The sequence below is a fragment of the Tiliqua scincoides genome, chromosome 1 (genome assembly GCF_035046505.1).
Source record: "Tiliqua scincoides isolate rTilSci1 chromosome 1, rTilSci1.hap2, whole genome shotgun sequence".
Classification (NCBI taxonomy): Eukaryota; Metazoa; Chordata; class Lepidosauria; order Squamata; family Scincidae; genus Tiliqua; species Tiliqua scincoides.
This window is the reverse complement of record NC_089821.1, coordinates 25,828,176-25,846,392: the sequence shown is the minus strand read 5'-3', so window position 1 is coordinate 25,846,392 and position 18,217 is coordinate 25,828,176. Positions and strand designations below refer to the sequence as shown.

Sequence of the window (18,217 nt, the reverse complement as noted above, 5' to 3'; positions counted from 1 at the left end):
AGCAAGGGGAGAATCGGGTGGCAGAGAGGTCAGTTGGGGGTAAGGGGAGAGGTGTTCCAGGGTAGGGAAGGGTGGGGGGAAGAACTGGGGCGGGTTTGGTATCCTGAACCTCATGTGAGGCCTTCCAGCCTGACATGGGGCTTCTCAACTCTGCACCAGCAAAATAGCTGCAAAACAAGCAAAATAGCTGGTGCAGACTTAGCCCCATTGCAGGGCCTGCACTCTTACCCAGGGGAAAGGGACACATGTCAATGGCTGCCCGATATGCATGGTAGCCATTTTGGTGCCACTACTCCTCTGGACACCGGGCAGCTCAGGATTGGATTGCCCGTCCAACTGAATTCATTGGGGTTTTCTTCCATATAAGTGTGCATATAAGTATGCATATGCATGTAAGTGTGCATAAGTGTGCAAAGTCTAACTGTTTTATTCTCTGGGTTTGTATTAATTAATATAAATGGGATCAAGCTTCATAAACATTTTCTGAACTTAATGAGTAGTAAATAATAGCAGGCATCTATGAGGTACTAAAAAGTCTGCCTTTGGGACTGGCAGCTTGTGGCCCAAAAGAGTCAGCCAGCTGGCACCGGGGATGACATTAGTGGTTCTCAGAGCGTTTTCCAATCATGTTTTCCACTCACCAACGACTGTATGTGGCAGTCTTATGACTTTTCAACTGGCTTTTTGTCAGTTGAGATCAGTACAGCTTAAATTGGAGGGAGAAATAGGGAGGATGACTAATGGTTGTGTTTTCAACTATACAAACAAACTTTTTTTCTTTTTTCCTCCAGATCACTCTATTTTAAACTTCTTCCTAAAACTCTTAGGCTAAAATCCTATCCACACTTTCCTGGGAGTAAGCTCCATTGACTATATTGGGACTTACTTCTGAGTAGCAAGGCCTAGGCTGGGGCTCTCAGGCCCAAATGCTAACCCACTTTCCAGCACTGGCATAGCTGTGCCAATGGGACATGTGCTGCATCCTGCAGTTGGGCTGCAGTCACCGAGGCCTCCTCGAAGTAAGGGAATGTTTGCTCCCTTACCTCGGAGCTGCATTGTCCTTATGTCATGGGCGGATCCAAGGGGGGGGCTATAGATGCATGCCCCCCAAAGCTGTTGCACTAGTGGGGAAGAGCAGTGGCAGAGGGCAAATGGGGATCCAGGTTTAGTTTGGCAGCCCAGCACTTCTTGCAGGCTTTTTCTGCGAGCCACCTGTGTTTCCCTGCTGCCCTCTGGGTGATCTCTCCATGGGACAGACATGCTGGCCAACTGCACCTTTGCAGACCTGCAGGGCACCTGGCTATTCTGGGTGGGCAGTGGGCGGGGACCCTCCAACCGGGACATCAACTGCTCCGACCAGAGCATACCTCCAGTGCCTGTCTGCGCTTGCCTGTTGTACTTCTCAGCTCCTGCACAAGAAAAGGCTCCTCTTTTTCTCATGCTGTCTCAGGCTGCAGTCCTGTGCACACCTTCCTGGGAGTAAGCCCCATAGCCTATAATGGGACTTACATACAAGTAGGCATGCCTAAGATTATTATTATTTATTATTATTATTATTATTATACTTTATTGTTACCCCGCCTTTCTCCCTGAAGGGACTCAAGGCGGCTTGCAAAACAAGGTTAAAACACATTAAAAACATAGTTTAAAACAGATAAAAAATAACATATTGTAACATATTGTAAAAACAGTAGTCAGATAAAAACTAGTCAGATAAGAGCATAGCGCAGCAAATTAAAAAAGGATCAGGCCTGTAAACAGATGTTAAAAAATATTAAGAGATGTTAAAAAAGCCAGGAACTCAGAAGGCTTGTCTAAACAGAAGGGTCTTCTGTTGGTCTCTAAGATTGGTCTCTGAGGCTTCAGTCTTGTCCACACTTAACTGGGAGGAAGTCCCACTGATTGTAATGGGACTTAGTTCTGAGTATTCCTGCAGAGGATTGGGCTCTCTTAGGCTGCATGCCTGTCCACACTTAAATGGGAGCAAACCCCATAGCCACTATAATGGGACTTACTTCTGGGTAGACATTCTGATTGGGTTCTCTTGGACTGCAAAGTTATCCACATTTACCTGGGAGCAAGCCTCACTGACTATAATGAGACTTACTTCTGAGTAGACATGCATAGGGTTGGGTGTCTCTCAGACAGCAGCCTGTCCCCCCCCTCCCATTGGTAAGAACTGCAGTTAGCTAGCTGAAGCTGTTAGGGGACACACACACAACCACACTAGTAGAACCAACTAAAAAGTCAAAGCATGAGCAAACATTCCTTTTCAGTTCACTCTCACATTGGATGTTAAGCATTCTCCAAAAAGGGGGGTGGATGAGGAAAAAAACAAAGGATGTTTCATGGTGAAACTGCGGGGGGGGGGGGGTAGACATGCCAAGGACTGGGTTCTCTTAGACTGCACATACACATTTACTGGGGGGGGGGGGGGAGAAAAGAGGGCAGCTCTTGAAGTGCTCCTCTGTTCCTTTTACATGATGAGAGAATCCCAGCCTTTCCTACTCTGAACTGGGGGCCGAATCCTATCCAATTTTCCAGCACTATTGCAATTGTACCAATGGGATATGCACTGCATCCTGTGGTGGAGGAGCAGTCACTGAGGCCTCCTCAAGGTATGGGAACATGTGTTCCTCTACCTTGGGGCTACATTACAGCATCACTGATGCTGTAAAGTTGGATGGGATTGGACCCTTAATTAGATTAGCTGGTCCTTGGTGTAAAAAGAACAGCTGCTGAATTCTTTTCTGTCATAGAATGTCCCTGTTAAAGGAATAGGAGACCTGTGGCTTTCCACATTAAGTTTCCAAAGCAGACTTTCCACATTAAGTGTGGTATGGGCTTGTTGAAGAAGCAGAAATCTGGCTAAATGATCCTGTTTGGAAGTGTTTGTAATTGATTCTCCACGCCTTTGTTTTGAGTCTGATTTAAATATGATATGAGGGCAGGGTCATTTTCTGGGCATATTCACAGAGGATAGATCTGTGTTGATGTCAAATGCAACATTAGAAATATAGGGAGCTGAGCCCCAGAAAAGGAGGTGGTGTTTTATGACTGGTTTGCAGGATTGGATGCACTGATTATAGTCCCTGAATAATATCCTATGCAAATGGGCCATTCTGAGCATTATGGATTTCATATTATAATGATGATAAATGGCATGTCCAACTCTATGGACCAAAACACCTTTAACTTGTCTGTAAATTTAAGGGCACCTGCTGGAATGGGGAGCAAAGTCAGGAGAAAAGGGAGTGCCCACGGGGGCATTCAGCATAGCAGTCAGATTGGGAGCCCCGCTCTACCCTCACAGCAAGTCTCACCCATGGAGGCCACAGGTTCAACTGGGAGCCCTGGTCTACCTAGCAGGTAGGTCAGGGCTCCAAGTCCAAGCAGGAGCCCAGGTCTATTTGCTTGGTTGACCTGGGCTCTGGAGTTAAGCTAGTGCTCATGCCCCCCTCCCCCCACCAACACAAGCTCTGGATCCGCCCCACCTCATGTTGGTGCTGGAAAGTGGGTTAGGATTGCATGCTCAGTTTAGTGACCTCCAGCAACATGAACCTGCTTATACTGCCTTACAGTGTTGTGAGGTGGGGGAGAAAGAGGATAGCTTATTGATCAGAGCTCAATCCTATGCCGGGCAGCGCTGCTGTCACGTGCACTGCTCAGGCAATGGACATTGCAAAAGGGCCACAAGGCACTTTGTGGCAATTGGGAGACAAACAGCACCAGTGGAGAGATGAGCACCGGTCAGCGTTGAGCCTCCGCACTGGTGGGATGACCAGTGGCACCCGCCAATTGTATGTTTCCCGCTGACTGGTGGGGCAGTGTTTCTGGGCAGGGGGAGGCTGGGGGAAAGCAGGGAGCGGGCAGGGGAGTGTGGTCTAAGGCAATTCAGGCCAAGGAGGAGGTTGGGGATTGCAGCAGAGGCTACCTCCAAATTCTGTCCCCGCTCCCACACCTAAAAGCTCTACATGGGCTACTTGAATCTGTATCAGCTATAGAGCTGCCTGATCCTGACACGGAATAAGGGAACCAGTGTTCCATTATGCCAAGGAGACCTCCGGCTGCTTCCTGGACCCTGCAGGATACAGTGGCAGCCATTTTGGCTCTCTTGTACCATGACACTGGCAACCCAGATAGGATTGGACTGCCCATGTTTGACACTGGAATTAGACAGATGGTAATCTGCTTGCCTGCTGGGATCTGCATTCTTTATGTATATCCAAAAAAGATGAGATGAACATGGATGTTCATGTTAACTGCTGGTACACAATTAGAAAATGTGACTGATTAACATCTTCTTTTAAAAATATAATAAACCGCAATATCAAAAGCTAAAGCATGCTGTCCCCCCCCCCCCCCGAGACCATCAGGCTTATTATGGCCACAACTCAGTATGCCTATTGAAGTACATTGCAGGCTATGAAAATGCATATAGCAATAAATTGATCTCTGAGCTACAGCACAGTTTGTCTTTTGTTGCTGTTATTATGTTTCATTAAAAGGTATTTGACTATCAAGTCTGACCCACAGATTTATTACACTGCATCCTTATGTGTTTTTGCTATTCTAAGCAGGTTTTGTTTCTGTTTGCAAAGTTGGATTGCACAAACATTGACTGATGCATAGAGAAACCAAGAAACTGCACTGCTGCAATGTTACCTTTTAATTGGACTATTGTATAGCTTAGAGGATGAGCCACGAGAGAGTAGCCAATTACTCTGTATATCTGTCTGAAAGCCTTTCCATTATAGAACTCTGATTGAGATTATATAGCTGTATATTGTTCCATGTTATTGATTTCTGCACCCTCTCCCTTCCACACACGTGAATGGTCTCATTAATTGACAATTACCTTTTTCCCTGTGCTTGAGAAAATTGACGTGAGCAAGCCGAGGTGTTAAGTTTAATTTGAACTAGGCATCTTCACGTCTGTTTAATCTTTAACAAGATCCATTAAATTTCCTGCTTTTAATTTGACATGAGCCATAAAGGTATCGTGGCACTGAGGCTGTGACTCATGCTGTATGAAAGGATGAAGATCTATGTCGAAATAATGGGCTATATCTGTGGTTGGGATTTTTGCTTCCTCTGTTTATGTCAAGGGAGTAGAAGCAGTAGGCAAAACACTGATATTGGCTCAGGTTTAGATCTATTAGAGTGGTTGTAGCTTTGGCTCTTTAAGTTGCATCACCTTTATTAGTGGGCAGTTTCTGCAGAAGATGGGCCTATTTCCAATACTAGTCAAGCTCCCGGAGCTGGGATTTGATCCTGATTTTGTGCAATATTCTTACCCTTTGGTGCATACACTCCACCCTTTCCTTCTTGCACAAGGGGAGGAATGACTCTTGGGGTTGAATTTCAGTTTCAGATACTGGTTTGTTTGTAAAGTCAGTTTTCTGTACAACGGATATTTTTTGTCATGTCAGACCAGACAATTATTGCTTTGGAACAGGTAGAGCAGTTTTTGGACTTCAAAAAAGTTTTTGGACTTTGTTGGATGCTTGACAGAGTATCTGATATCATTCTAATGGATACTGTGGTACATATACAGCTGCCTATTGCAATGCCCCAGCCGGAGAGCCCTGGCCTCTGCCCCAATAAGGTGCAGGGAAGGGGAAAGGCAGAGATGTAATTCCCAGGATCTCGCCACTGCAGGCACAGGAGGCACTTTTTAAAAAAACACAGCGTACCTTCTGCTGGGGTCCAAGGGGTGCGGGGAGCACCACAGAGCAGAGGACTCCCTGCAGCTTATAAACAGTGAAAGCTGCAATTGTGACCCACTTCCAGTTTCACGATTGCAACCTGGAAGTGGGTCGCAATCACAACTTTCACTGTTTACAAGCTGCGGGGAGCCCTCCAGAGTGCTCTGCAGGACTCCCTGCACACCTCAGACCCCGTCAGAAGGTGTGTAAAAAAAAAAAAAAAAAGCCCCCCTGCTTCCACAGTGGTACAATACTTGAGTTCATGTTGCTGCCTTTTTCGCTGCCCCCCACATACACCTCAGGAGATTTACTCCCGAGAAGTTTGAGAACCCGTGGACTATTCCTTAGCATAGGTTTGCCTAGTCTTCAAAAAGGACCGACATCACTTCAGTATGACGGAGGCAGGCAGAAGTGTAGGGCTGGTCAGGCCATGGACCTGGCTTGTTTTCTGTGCTTGAGGGAAACAGTTCTGTGCCTAATCAAACCCTAATACTGTATTAGAAAATATATTGCACCTTGAAAACTAGATCCATACTGAGACTATGTAAGAGCCATAATCTTCAGAGCAGCTTGTGTTGCTAAATGCCTTGTGCTACTGTGGGAGAGCCTGGGCGAGATTTCTGGTTTTTCGGACCATGATCAGAGTCTATTGTCTGCTCTGAGCACGTACAGAGTGCCAAGTCAAAGGGAAGAAGTCTACTAGACTCGCAGCTTGCTTACCAAGAGACACTTGGGCCCTTTGCAAGAGGAAATAAGGCTAACCACAAGCCCCGAGCTGTAACAGGAAACTAGCTAACCACCAGTTGAGAAGTAGAAGCTGTCTAGACCACAAATTACCCTGCACATGCCCGATCTCATCTGATCTTGGAAGTTAAGCAGGGTCAGCCTGGTTAGTACTTGGATGGGAGACCGTCTGGGAATACCAGGTGCTGTAGGCTTACAGCATAGTCTTTCGAGACTGAAAGTTGCCAACCATTGGTGACTTCTAGAGAGATGTCTTGCAAAACAGGCGCAGACCAGTTTGGGGATTTTCCACCTCAACGCATAAACAAGAGTTGGGGGCTTCAAACAGAGTAAGGGGGGTGCAAGCAGAGGCGAGTTTCTCACATGGATTGCTTCAGCAGCTAGGATAGGCTGTAAGTTGAAGTCACATTTATGAACTGCCAGTCAAATGTAACCAATGATGTGATGAAATGAAATATAAGCTGTCTGCCCCAGGACTCGGGGCTCAGCCTTTGGGAAAAGATTCCGCTGAGACACATTGCTGGCAATGGAATAAACTTACTCCTCTTGACCCCCTGGTGTCCTTTGATCCTTGTCTGAACCTGTAACACTGCAAAGCTGGATAGAGACATAGGGACCAGCAGATAGAATCTGGGTGCTGGGAATGCATGAATGATAAACAATTGAAGGAGGAATATATTGGAACAGTGACAACATGGGGTCTTTCGAAATGGTTTTGGTCACACTGTTCAGTGCGTGTCTATGATTGGAGGGAATTTCTTCAGTTTTTAGACCTTCTTTTATGTCTAAAATGTTTATTTGTACAATGCATTATTAGCTGTTGAATTTTGGAGAGAGAGAGAGAGAGAGAGAGCATATCTTGAACTACAAAGGGCAAACTGTAATTTCAGCCCTGGCAAGTCCGTTGCGGCTGGAATCTCTGAATGATGAGAAGTTGTGGAAAAAAGCCATTAAAATATGTTTTTCAATATCCTTTCTGAAGAGGATCGATAAGGTTGGAAACAGTCTTGTTTTATACACAAAAAGGACATGAAAGCTGATCCAATAATTCCCTGATTGTGATTAGGTATAAGTAAGTATCAACTACTTTGAATTAAATAAATGGTCAGGTGGTGACAACTACCTTGAATGAGATTCTCCTGTGAAAACTCACTGACTTACAGCCCAATCCTAAGCTTCCCAGTGCCCACTGGAGCAGCAGTGCCAAAGCAGATACCGCTGTATCTGGCAGGCGCTGGGAAGCCTCTGGCAGTCTCCTTGGGGGAAGCCTCAGAAGGGCTTCCCAAGTCTCCGCCGGCTATTTTGCTGGCACAGACTTGAGGGACTCCATGTTGGGCTTTTTAGCCTGACACAGAGTTCAGGATATGGCGGAGCAGAGCTCCGCCAGTCCCCTCCCCTCCCACCCCAGTTCCTTCCTCCGCCCTGCCCTTGTTCCACCCTTCAGAGGCTGCACCACTGCCCAACGGACTCACTTATCCCTTGTGGTGACACATCCTCCTCCTGTCAGTGCTGAGCCTAGCACCTGACTGGAGCAGGCTCACTATTCACCCTAAAGGACATGTTTACATCACCCAGTGCCAGTGCTGGTGTTGAGCCATAGTGCTGGCACTGGGTGCTGTAAACATGCCGTAGAGCCGTAAAGCACTATGGCTCAGCACCAGGTGAGTTTAGGATTGTTCTCTTACTCCTTTGTTGTATGGAAGGTGCTCCAGGCCCTATAACAAGTGTGCAGTCTATGAAACATACAGTTTCTCTGTCTATGACACCAATTTTGTAGCTTTTCAGTGGCACTGGAAAAAGTGAGAACTTTGGAGAGAAGCAACAAAGAAAGAGAAAGTGGGATAAAAGTGGCAGAAAGCCAAGATGCAGGTCATGGTACAAAGTTTCCATGAATAGTGTATTGCTGATGGCAGACTGAGTTTCTTTTTGCCAGTATTGAGTGAGCCAAAGATTAAAATCTTGTCTAAAAACCTTCCAGCACTAGCTTACTTCTAGTTTTAACTGAAAGCAATCCCAAGGTTTAATAACCTTTATACTCTGTAGGATTCCTAGGGTTGGCATTTAAAAACTGACAGGTCTGTCATTTTTAGTCATTGTCACAGGCTGAATTGATGTGGGGCCTGAGGCCTTCAACTACTGGATTTGTCTAGAGCCTGAAGAATCTCATTACTGCAGACTGAACTTGCTGCATAGGGAGAAGAGGATATGATGACTAACTGAGGGTTATCTCCTACACCCTATAAGTCATTGTCATCAGTGTGCTTAATGGTTCTGTTTCAGCCAGTTTTCACATTCAATCATGTGCTTGAACATTGGCAGATGATTATGACTCATGTCTCATTTACTAAGGTCCTATGCCCTTTTTTCCTTCTGAAATCACGGATCTTATGTTGTGTCTTAATGAGCAATTACTGAAGAGGTCTGAGTGCAAAAACTTGGTGACAAGACTGAACATTTTCTGGGGGAAAAATTACATGTATCTACTATTTAATTTCTTTATGTAAGAACTCTGATTTTGTTGGGTTTTTGTTGATGTGTTCACAGCCCTTTAGAAATCCTTGAAATGGAATCTTAATACCTCTAGCCCTTAGAGAAAATAATATATGTGTGGGCTCATTTATTCAAGCCATGGATAAAGAATGTATTGGTGACAGTAATTAAATGGTGGCAGTAGACGCATCTTGGTATAAGCAAATCTGTAGGTCTCTCATATCCTTCTTATGGACAGCTCATATCTGATTATCATCTGAGTCCTGCAAATGAACTGCTGATAATGTGTTAAGTAGGTTAGCTTTTCTGTTAGTTGGACATGGTGTTTAAATTCTTCATTACTTCTCCCATATAGAACAGCCTGATTTTAAGATGAGGTTGTATCTCTGAGAATGAAGAGATCTCCTGTGAAATCATTATTTATGCTTGTGGAATTGCATAAAACAGCATGGTTTAAGGGCACTGTAGGAATATTTGGCCAATGAAGTCTAGCATTCAGCAATTTGAAGAAGTTTAATTACAAAGTTTTGCACTTGCTTTCTCAGGACCAGTCCAAGATACTTTGTTGCCTGAAGCAAAAGGCAAGATGGCACTCTCACCCAACCTGTGTCTGCAGTGGGCCTCCATAGCACAATGTTTGCCTTTCTGTGATGAAATGCTTTTTAAAGTAGCGTTTTAAAATACAGTAATACATTTATAGCTCAATTGAAGTGAGGCAAAAGTCCTAGATCCGTAATACTATGTTAGTGGTGTTAATGGTAATAACATAAATGATACTGCATTATTTTGGATACCTATCAACAGCTCAAAACTAGCCATGCCAGGATTTGAAATGGCAAGTGTGCACTTCAGGTTGATTTCGTGTTCATATACCGTGCGTGCATGTGTATTAGAGACAAGATGCTTCCTTTTCCTACTAAGAGATTGACCTACACACACACACACACACACACACACACCTGGAGAAAAATGCACATTTTCTCAACTTTGTGTCTCCTGCAGCTCTGCACTTTCTGGTTGAATTGCAATTTTTTTTTTTTTTTGGCTGAGATCTGAACTGTGGGTCTCTCTTTTCTCTGCACACAAAGCAAATGTTGCAGTTGCTCTACCTTATACAATGTGCACATGCTCAAAGTCACAGAATAGCTATACAGGTCTAGCCTATTTATACACGGATTTTTTATACATGGATTTGACTCAACACGAATGGCCCCTGCAAATGAGAAAGAATGTGCTGATCCTTGGAGAAGGGGAAAAATGCATCCCTTTAAAATCAGTTTTAAAAACTAAACAGTCCTTTATCAACAGCCTTCTTAATGGGGGGGGGGGGGCTGCAGGCTAACTATCAATCCTTCTTTCTCCTTTGGACCTCTCCCTTCCCCCAGCACAGTGAAAGAAATGTGATCATTTTGCATTGGTGAAGGGAGGGGCTGAGTGAAGTGCTGATGGATTGTCTTCTTAATGACTCTTATCTTAGAGTCAAAAGGTCAGCAAGGCTATTTTTCAATCACTGGAGCAAAGAAACTTTGTTTTTTAAATTGATATAGTGCATTTTTTTAATCCTTGTGAGTGCTTAGAACAGAGCCCACGTGAATAATTAGTCTCAACCTGTAACAAAATATAGAAGTAGGTCAGGACAGAAGCACTCATCTGGTCCTACTGAACTCCAGAGAATATGAATAATTACTAACACTATTCCAAACCTCCACTGCCTTGTGGCTACATCCAGCTATGGAAAAGGCTTCAGGAGTCAACCTTGAGGCAAAATCCGGAGCCGGAGTCCCTGAGGCAGTTCATGGCTGAACACAGTCACGTTCTGGCAACTCCTGCGACGCCGCTGGAACCAACCGTATTGGCCTCTGCCTTTCCATTGGACCATTTCAGCGACGTGGAGAGGGGGGATTTGCTGCATGGGTAACAGTCTATCCTCCATATCTACTTTACCCAGGCTTTGCACACTGGAGAGGACACTCTGTTCCAGAACCACCATTCAGAGCACGATACCATAGACTTCCAAGACTGAAGGATACCAACTATGCAAACTGCCATATGCTTTATTGATATCAAATTTGCATTTTTAAAAAAATAAAAACAAATAACCATCAGTCTTCTATGTTTGCAGTGTGTAACATCACAAAGCAGCCCATAGGAATTAAACTGTAAAACTTAAGCTTGGCTCATAATTTATAGATTCAGCTGTTACAAGATGTAATGATGGCTACTTGTCTAGATAACTTATTAAAAGGTTAGACAAGTGAATGGAAGAGGACATGTCTGTCAATGGCCATAAGCCACTACAGCTAAATAGAACCTTCATGAATATTATTATTAATATTTTTATACTGCTTTTCAATAAAATTCACAAAGTGTTTTACAGAAAAAAAAATCAAATAACCAAATGACTCCCTATCCCAAAACAGCTTACAGCAGGGGTGCTCACACTTTTTTGGCTCAAGAGCTACTTTGAAACCCAGCAAGGCCTGGAGATCTACCAGAGTTTTTTTACAATGTTCGCGCCATCATAACATATAACATTTGTGTACAATGTATGTTGGTGTACCTTGCATAACCGCATGAGCAAATATTGCACAACACAACATAATTAACTATAAACATTTTTTGTAATTACTTGAGTTTACTTTGATGACTTGCACTGAAGTGAATCAGCCAAGGATGCATAGTTCAGACAGTAGCTGCTGACAGCCAGCTTCAAGCACACTTCCAAATGTTCATCAGTCATGGTGGAACAGTACTTGGACTTAATGATCTTCATGTAGGAAAAGGCTGACTCACATAAATAAGTGGAGCCCTTCCTGCCTCAGGTGCTCTTATATCCCTGAGGGCCCTATTGCCTTCAAGTGGCTGCAGCTGTGCAGCACAATCTGCTGGATGCCCAGGCCTTACCCTTAAAGGGGCCACTGCTGACACCACATCTACCTCCTCACCAGATCTTCCTCGATTCCAATACAAGTGGGGGGGGGGGGGGAGCAGATCTCTATACAGACCAGTGCAAAAACAGGGGAAAGGTGTGGGGGAGGGAAGATCTCTATATAGACATCACAACAAGACCAGTGCAAAAACCCTTGCACACAGAACCAACAGATGGAAGTTGGGGGGGGGGGGGAGATCTCCATACATACCAGTGCAAAAACAGGGGAAAGGTAAGTCAGCCGCAGTAGAGTCAACGGGGCTCACTCCCAGGGATGCGTGGACAGGAGCTCACTCCCAGGGATGCGTCACTCCCAGGGATCTCACTCCCAGGACGGGGCTCACTCCCAGGGATGCGTGAACAGGAGCTCACTCCCAGGGATGCGTCACTCCCAGGGAGCTCACTCCCAGGATGGGGCTCACTCCCAGGGATGCGTGGATGGGAGAGAAGCCTGTGATCGACTCATTTTGCCTCACAATCGACCGGTAGATCGCGATCGACGTATTGAGTACCCCTGGCTTACAGTCTAAAAAGATGCAGAAGACTGACCAGCAAACAGCCACTAGAAAAGATACTGTGTCGCGGGGAAGAGGAACAGTTACTCTTTTGTAAATATAAGAGAGGAACCAATTGAAAAGTGCCCAGTTAGCAGGGTGTACCCCTGAATACCAAATACAGGGCACAAAGAAGGACAGTTGTCTTTTTTTTTTTTTTTTTAAAAAGAAGATCAAATGATCACCAAAAAGACTATGGTTTATGAACAGTGGAAATTGTTTGGCTACTGCTGGACAAGATGAGACTGTGATCTATCAAGGCAATGTTTTGTAATCTTAGAGGCTGAAAATAGATGCTTGGTGCAGATACTGTTTTTAAAAGAATGATTATTGTAAGAGACAGGGAAAGAAGGGGGGAGGATAGAGCAATAGGATGTGGGAAAGAGGGAAGAGAAATGCAAGAGGGACAGGTTAAACACAGAGTGGAAGCCATGTTAAGAGAGAGAGTACCAAACTGTGAAGCAAAGACAAGTCAAACAGTGCATCAAGATGAGCTTGAATCTTCCGGTCAGGCTTTTGCAAAAGAAAATATTAGTGAGAGACGGAAAGCTGAGGAATACAGAAACAGGTGTGAACTTCACAGAATGCAGCACTAATTCAGCAGGAGGATTTGTGAAACTATAATTAGGTAGCTACTTTTGCAATTGTGTTAGCACTGGGCATGCTACTGTTATAAAGGATAAAAGTTCAGTATACAGATGAAACCTGTTATCTGCAGACTTAGCCCCACCTGAACCCTCTGAAAGTGAAGCTGTGCTCTGGTCCCCTCCGGAGGACTTTCTGAAGCCTGCAGAGGCTGCGTGCATCTGTCCATGACCTCTACAGGCTTCAGACTGGCTCCTAGAGCCAAAAAATTGCAACTTCCAGCTTTCCTCTGGGGGCTTCCCCAGGCCTCAGAATGCCTTGAAAGGTGTCAAAATATCACTTCTGGTTTCCTGTCATAGTTTTTCAGCTCTAGGAGTCAGTCTGGGGCCCACAGAGGCCACGGGCGAATGTGTGTGGCCTCTGTGGTCTTCAGAAAGTCCTCTGGAAGGGACTGGAGCACAGCTCCCACCCCCTTTAAAGGGTGTAAGGGGCCAAAAATCATGGATTTGTTTATCCACAATTTTTGGTATCCATAGGGGATCTTGGAATGGATTCCCCCGTGGATCCTGAGGTCCCACCTGTGTCTTCCTGCAGTGTCCTCTGGGTCTCATGTAGTCTGAGTCTGAAGACACCACTTTTCTTCTCTGCTTTTTCTCTTTATTTTTGTTGGAAATGTTAGTAGTTCCTTCTCTAGAGACTGTGTAAGCATACTGATGTGGATTCTGCATCTCTGCACAGCATCATTAGGAACTTTGTAGAAATAGGCCTCAGAAATTTTGGCATGAACCCCACCTCACATGCCTAAATGAGTATGACCTGTGCCTTTCCTTTCAGTTCTTTGATTACCACACACGGTAGTTCATGAAGAATGTTCTCTTAAGTTCTCTTTCCAAATGATCACAACCAATTTCTCTTTCATATCTCCATTTTTTCTTGGTTCCCTTCCCTTTTATATTTCCTAATAGTGTTGTGTGGTGGTTAGAAAGTTGGACATGGATCAGGAAGAGCCAGGTTCAACTTCCCCCTCAACTGTGAAGCTTGAAAGATGACCTAAGATGACAATGACTGCTGCTAGGACTAGTTGAGAGCCTAATCCTAGCCATGTCTACTCAAAAAGTAAACCTCATTGTAATCAATGGGGCTTACTCCCAGGAAGTGTGGATAGGATTGTAGCTTGACTGGTCCAGCCCACACCGAGGGTTGTTGTGAGGATAAAAGGAGGGGGAGAAACCATGTACACCTCCTGAGTTTCTTAGAAGGATGATTTATCAACATGAAAGCAAAAAAAACAAAACAAAAAAAAAACTTTTCTGATTTGCCTTTTATTTGCCTTTCCCCACTATCATTTCTCTGTGGGTCTGCTCACAGGTTTACGGTGCACCGAACTTTTATGAGGTATACAGTTTGCATGGCCAAACTCCCTATCATTGATAGTCATAACTGGTACTTTTCTACCTTTTGAGAGAAATGTAGAAATGAGAGACTCTTGTTGCCACCTAGTTGGCTGCATTGTGTTGCAACGTGTTAAGAAAATCTTCCAACATTTGATGAGCATCTTTGTGTCTCTCAGCGGGTTAAAACATTAGACTTTAGGCTTGTTTCAAATGTTCCTTCTCTTCAGTGATATGGAAAACACCCTGGTTCAGAATATTCTGTAAAAGTTTATTCTATGTAGCTATGAAGCTGTCCTGTGCAACTTCAGCAGACCTTCAGTGCTGCTGAAGTCATGTAGCTTTGAAGTATCTGAGCACACTGGCCACTTATAACCTCCATCACTAGGGTTCCAGGCTGTGTCATGCTGTACTACTGACCTTGGATTACATTAAAGATATTGACGTGGCCACTGTTTTGCACATACCAGTCAGGACGCAACTGTAATAAAAATAGCAATGGCCTCAGATTACTTTTGCAAACTTGGAATGTGAATTTCTCAAGGTATCACTTTCTATTCTGAGAAATCTAACACCTGCATTTTACCAATCTCAGATGCTCAATCTGCTATTGTTTGTGAAGGATATACAGTACTGTATATAGAAGATATTTAATTAGAGGTCCCCCTCTTTTTTTGTACGTCTGCACAAGATTAGTTTCCATGAGAACGGTGTTTCATTTAAAGTAGCACAGAGATGCAAAGAATGATTGTAAGGAAAGAAAGGAGCTTGGTGAAGTTAGGGGGGGGATCTTGGAATCAGTAGTTGTGAAAGGCTAGGGTGCGATGGCTACATTACAGCATGACCTGGGGTGGGAAGCAAGTCACAGTGAATAAGGCAAAAAGCTTTTCTTTCTACTATAAAGTTTTTCTTCTGGAATGCCTTGTCACTAAGTGTAGAATCCCATTTTATGTGTTTGTTTATGACATGACAAAACCTTATTTCCTAACTCATTTATACATAATGGGTAGGTTTGGAGAGGATTATGTGAAAAATTTTTCTACCTGAAAAACTCTAGAAGTTTGTCCAAGAAAACCTCTTTAGAATTTTCTCCAATGTGATGTCTTTTTGAGTTGTCACAATGGAAATCTGGAACTCATCAGGCGTAGCCAAGAACAATGTAATCTGTTTTACTGAATATATGCATAAACACTCTTTTTTAAAAGATTAAATATCTCCTGATGAAGTGAACATTAAAATGATAGGGAACAAAACTTCCAGTATAAAAGAAAAATAGGTAAGAATATTAAAAAGGTATAAAGTAGGAGTATACAATATACTACATATTTAGAAAGAACAAAGTTGGACAGCTAAAAATCTTTCAAAACCAGCAAAATATCAGGAGTCAAACCAAACAGAATAAAACTTCCATAAGAGCTTCTTTGAAAATTGCAAGTGTAGTTGCTAATGTAATTTCCAGGGAAGGGAATTCCATGTGTTGCCACCACTGAAAATATCCCATCTCTAGTACCTTCCACCATATCTGTATAAGTAGCAGGCCAGAGTTCAGATGCTTAATGCTCAGATAAGCTCATATGGGGAAAAGATGCACCAAGGTGAATATGTGCAAAACCGAACGTGTATCATAATTTTCTTTTAACCTGTATCTGGCACCTTCCAGAGTAGTATATCTGAATGCACTTATAGATCCAACTTTATTCTTCTCAAATTGCACAGGTGCTTGTGCATCACAGCAATCAAAATGGTAGAGAAGAAGTGATGCAAACCAGTAGCATTGCACATACACAGTGTCAGCAGGCCCGTACCAGCTCAGGTGTGTATCGGTTTTCACAACAGCCTTTTTTGTGGAGCGGGAGCAAAGATCCTGAGCGTACATAAGTATTTTGAAAGAAAAAAGATATCCTATGCTCCATGGACTTTCTATCATACTACAGAAAACTCCATGAAAATATAGAGAGGGACAAGTGTCACACATCCCTAAATGACAGTGAAGCAATAAGGAAATGACTGTTCAGAATTTTCCACCTCAAAAACAAGCTGATCATTTGGGTTTAACCTGGAACATGTTTTGACAAAATGCGCAGAGCTCAGTAGGTGCAGCTGTTCTTGTTTGCTGTCATCATTTAGTTTGAAAATGGATTTGAGATTTGCTCTAGCCCTCTCTGAGTTATTGTTTTATCCTCTGGTGACATCAATCATTTTTTTAATTGATTTGAAGCATTTAAAAGCAATTAGAAAGTTTTAATAAAGATGGAACACCAGATAGGGCTGTTCAGCGTTAGGGAAACCACCAAGAGAGAGGGCTTTCTATAGAGAATCAGTGAAGGAGTAAGGGTGGGAAGGAGAAAATCTGCACAAGTTTCCCCAATTATCTCTGTGTTGGGTAATGAAGCAGAAACTTACGCAGCCATGAACTAATTTGCTATGCTTCCACTTGAGGCCTGCAATCCAGCCGGAGGAAAGTGCAAGATTGCTCCAGGATTTAAATGAAAGCTGAAACTTTAAATATTATCCTAATTTGTACCGCCACCTCTTGCATAATTTTTTTAAAAATTCCAGTTGAAGAGGCATCAAGCTTGTCTACAGTTTTTTTAGCAGTTGACTGTTTCGCTTTTTATTTTTTTTCCAAAAATGTTAAGCACAAAAAACAAAGTGCTTAAATACCTGCAAAACATGCTCTTCGCATGCTGTAGCATCCCGTTAACAGCTGCATTAGCAAGAAGCTTTTTGGATCCATGTAAATGAGATAAATATGCTTATTGAAAGGTGAGCTGAGTGGTGCTTCTTCCCCCTTCCTTAATTTTTAATGCAAAACGATTCTGTTGAAAGATCTTCACATTTTTCTTAAGGCCCTGCCGTTTTAGTTAATTACAAAGGCACAGATCTAACGTGCTATCCAGTACGGTTGTTTTTAATAATAACAGAACAATATTATAACTGTGTTCAGGAAGGTATGCTGTATATCAGTTTAAATGCAAGGACTGCATCAACCACCGCTTTTATTTTGTTTTGTTCTTTAAGGTGATACAAGAACAAGGATGATTGGGTAATTCCTTAACCATGTCTTCCCTTGTAAGGAATTGGGCAAATGAGCTATACTTTCAGTCTTGCAAAAATTGCTTCCAAATCAGAATGTATGCATTTGTCACTGATTTCTTCAGTCTTTAATGCTTCCAAGCAAGTCATCAGTGTTATAGTAAGGGACACTCAATGTTTTCTGTTAACAAGAGCATTTATTATTCTCACCTTTGGTATGCATAATTTTTCTTTCCAAATAGCTAGCAATGTATAAGCATATCAAGTTTCATCAACCATTCGAGGCCAGTTCTAATCTTGTATAGAGCAGAATGGTCCAACTTTGGATAGCCAGGGGGGCTGCCTGACCCTTGTATGATGCCGCGGGGCACCGCGGGCCAACCCAGAAGTAATTTGTGGTGATGTGATGGCATCACTGACAGCAACTGTTACCCTGCACGTGCCCAATCTCATCTGATCTTGGAAGCTAAGCAGGGTCAGGCCTGGTTAGTACTTGGATGGGAGACCGCCTGGGAATACTGGGTGCTGTAGGCTTATACCATAGTCTTTCGAGACTGAAGGTTGCCAACCACTGCCAATTACTTCTGTGTTCTGAGCCTGTTGAATGATTTTGACAGACTCAAAGTGGAGGCAGGTGCGGTGCAGCTTTTCAGTCTCCCTGCTACACCATTCCAGCTTCTCCTTCTCCAAAGGAGAAGCTGGAATGGTCCATGAGACCTTTGCCCAATGTGCCTCTCCCTCAAGCAGCTGAAGAGCAGTTGCTTGAGGGCGGGGCATGCT

The 18,217-nt window shown here is 43.6% G+C and overlaps 2 pseudogenes; both read left to right on the top strand.

Moving 5' to 3' along the window:
- The first annotated feature begins 6,527 nt into the window (after positions 1–6,527).
- LOC136638213 (5S ribosomal RNA) lies at positions 6,528–6,646 on the top strand (annotated as a pseudogene).
- Positions 6,647–17,851: 11,205 nt separating this feature from the next.
- On the top strand, positions 17,852–17,971 carry LOC136637449 (5S ribosomal RNA; annotated as a pseudogene).
- The last annotated feature ends 246 nt before the right edge of the window (positions 17,972–18,217 follow it).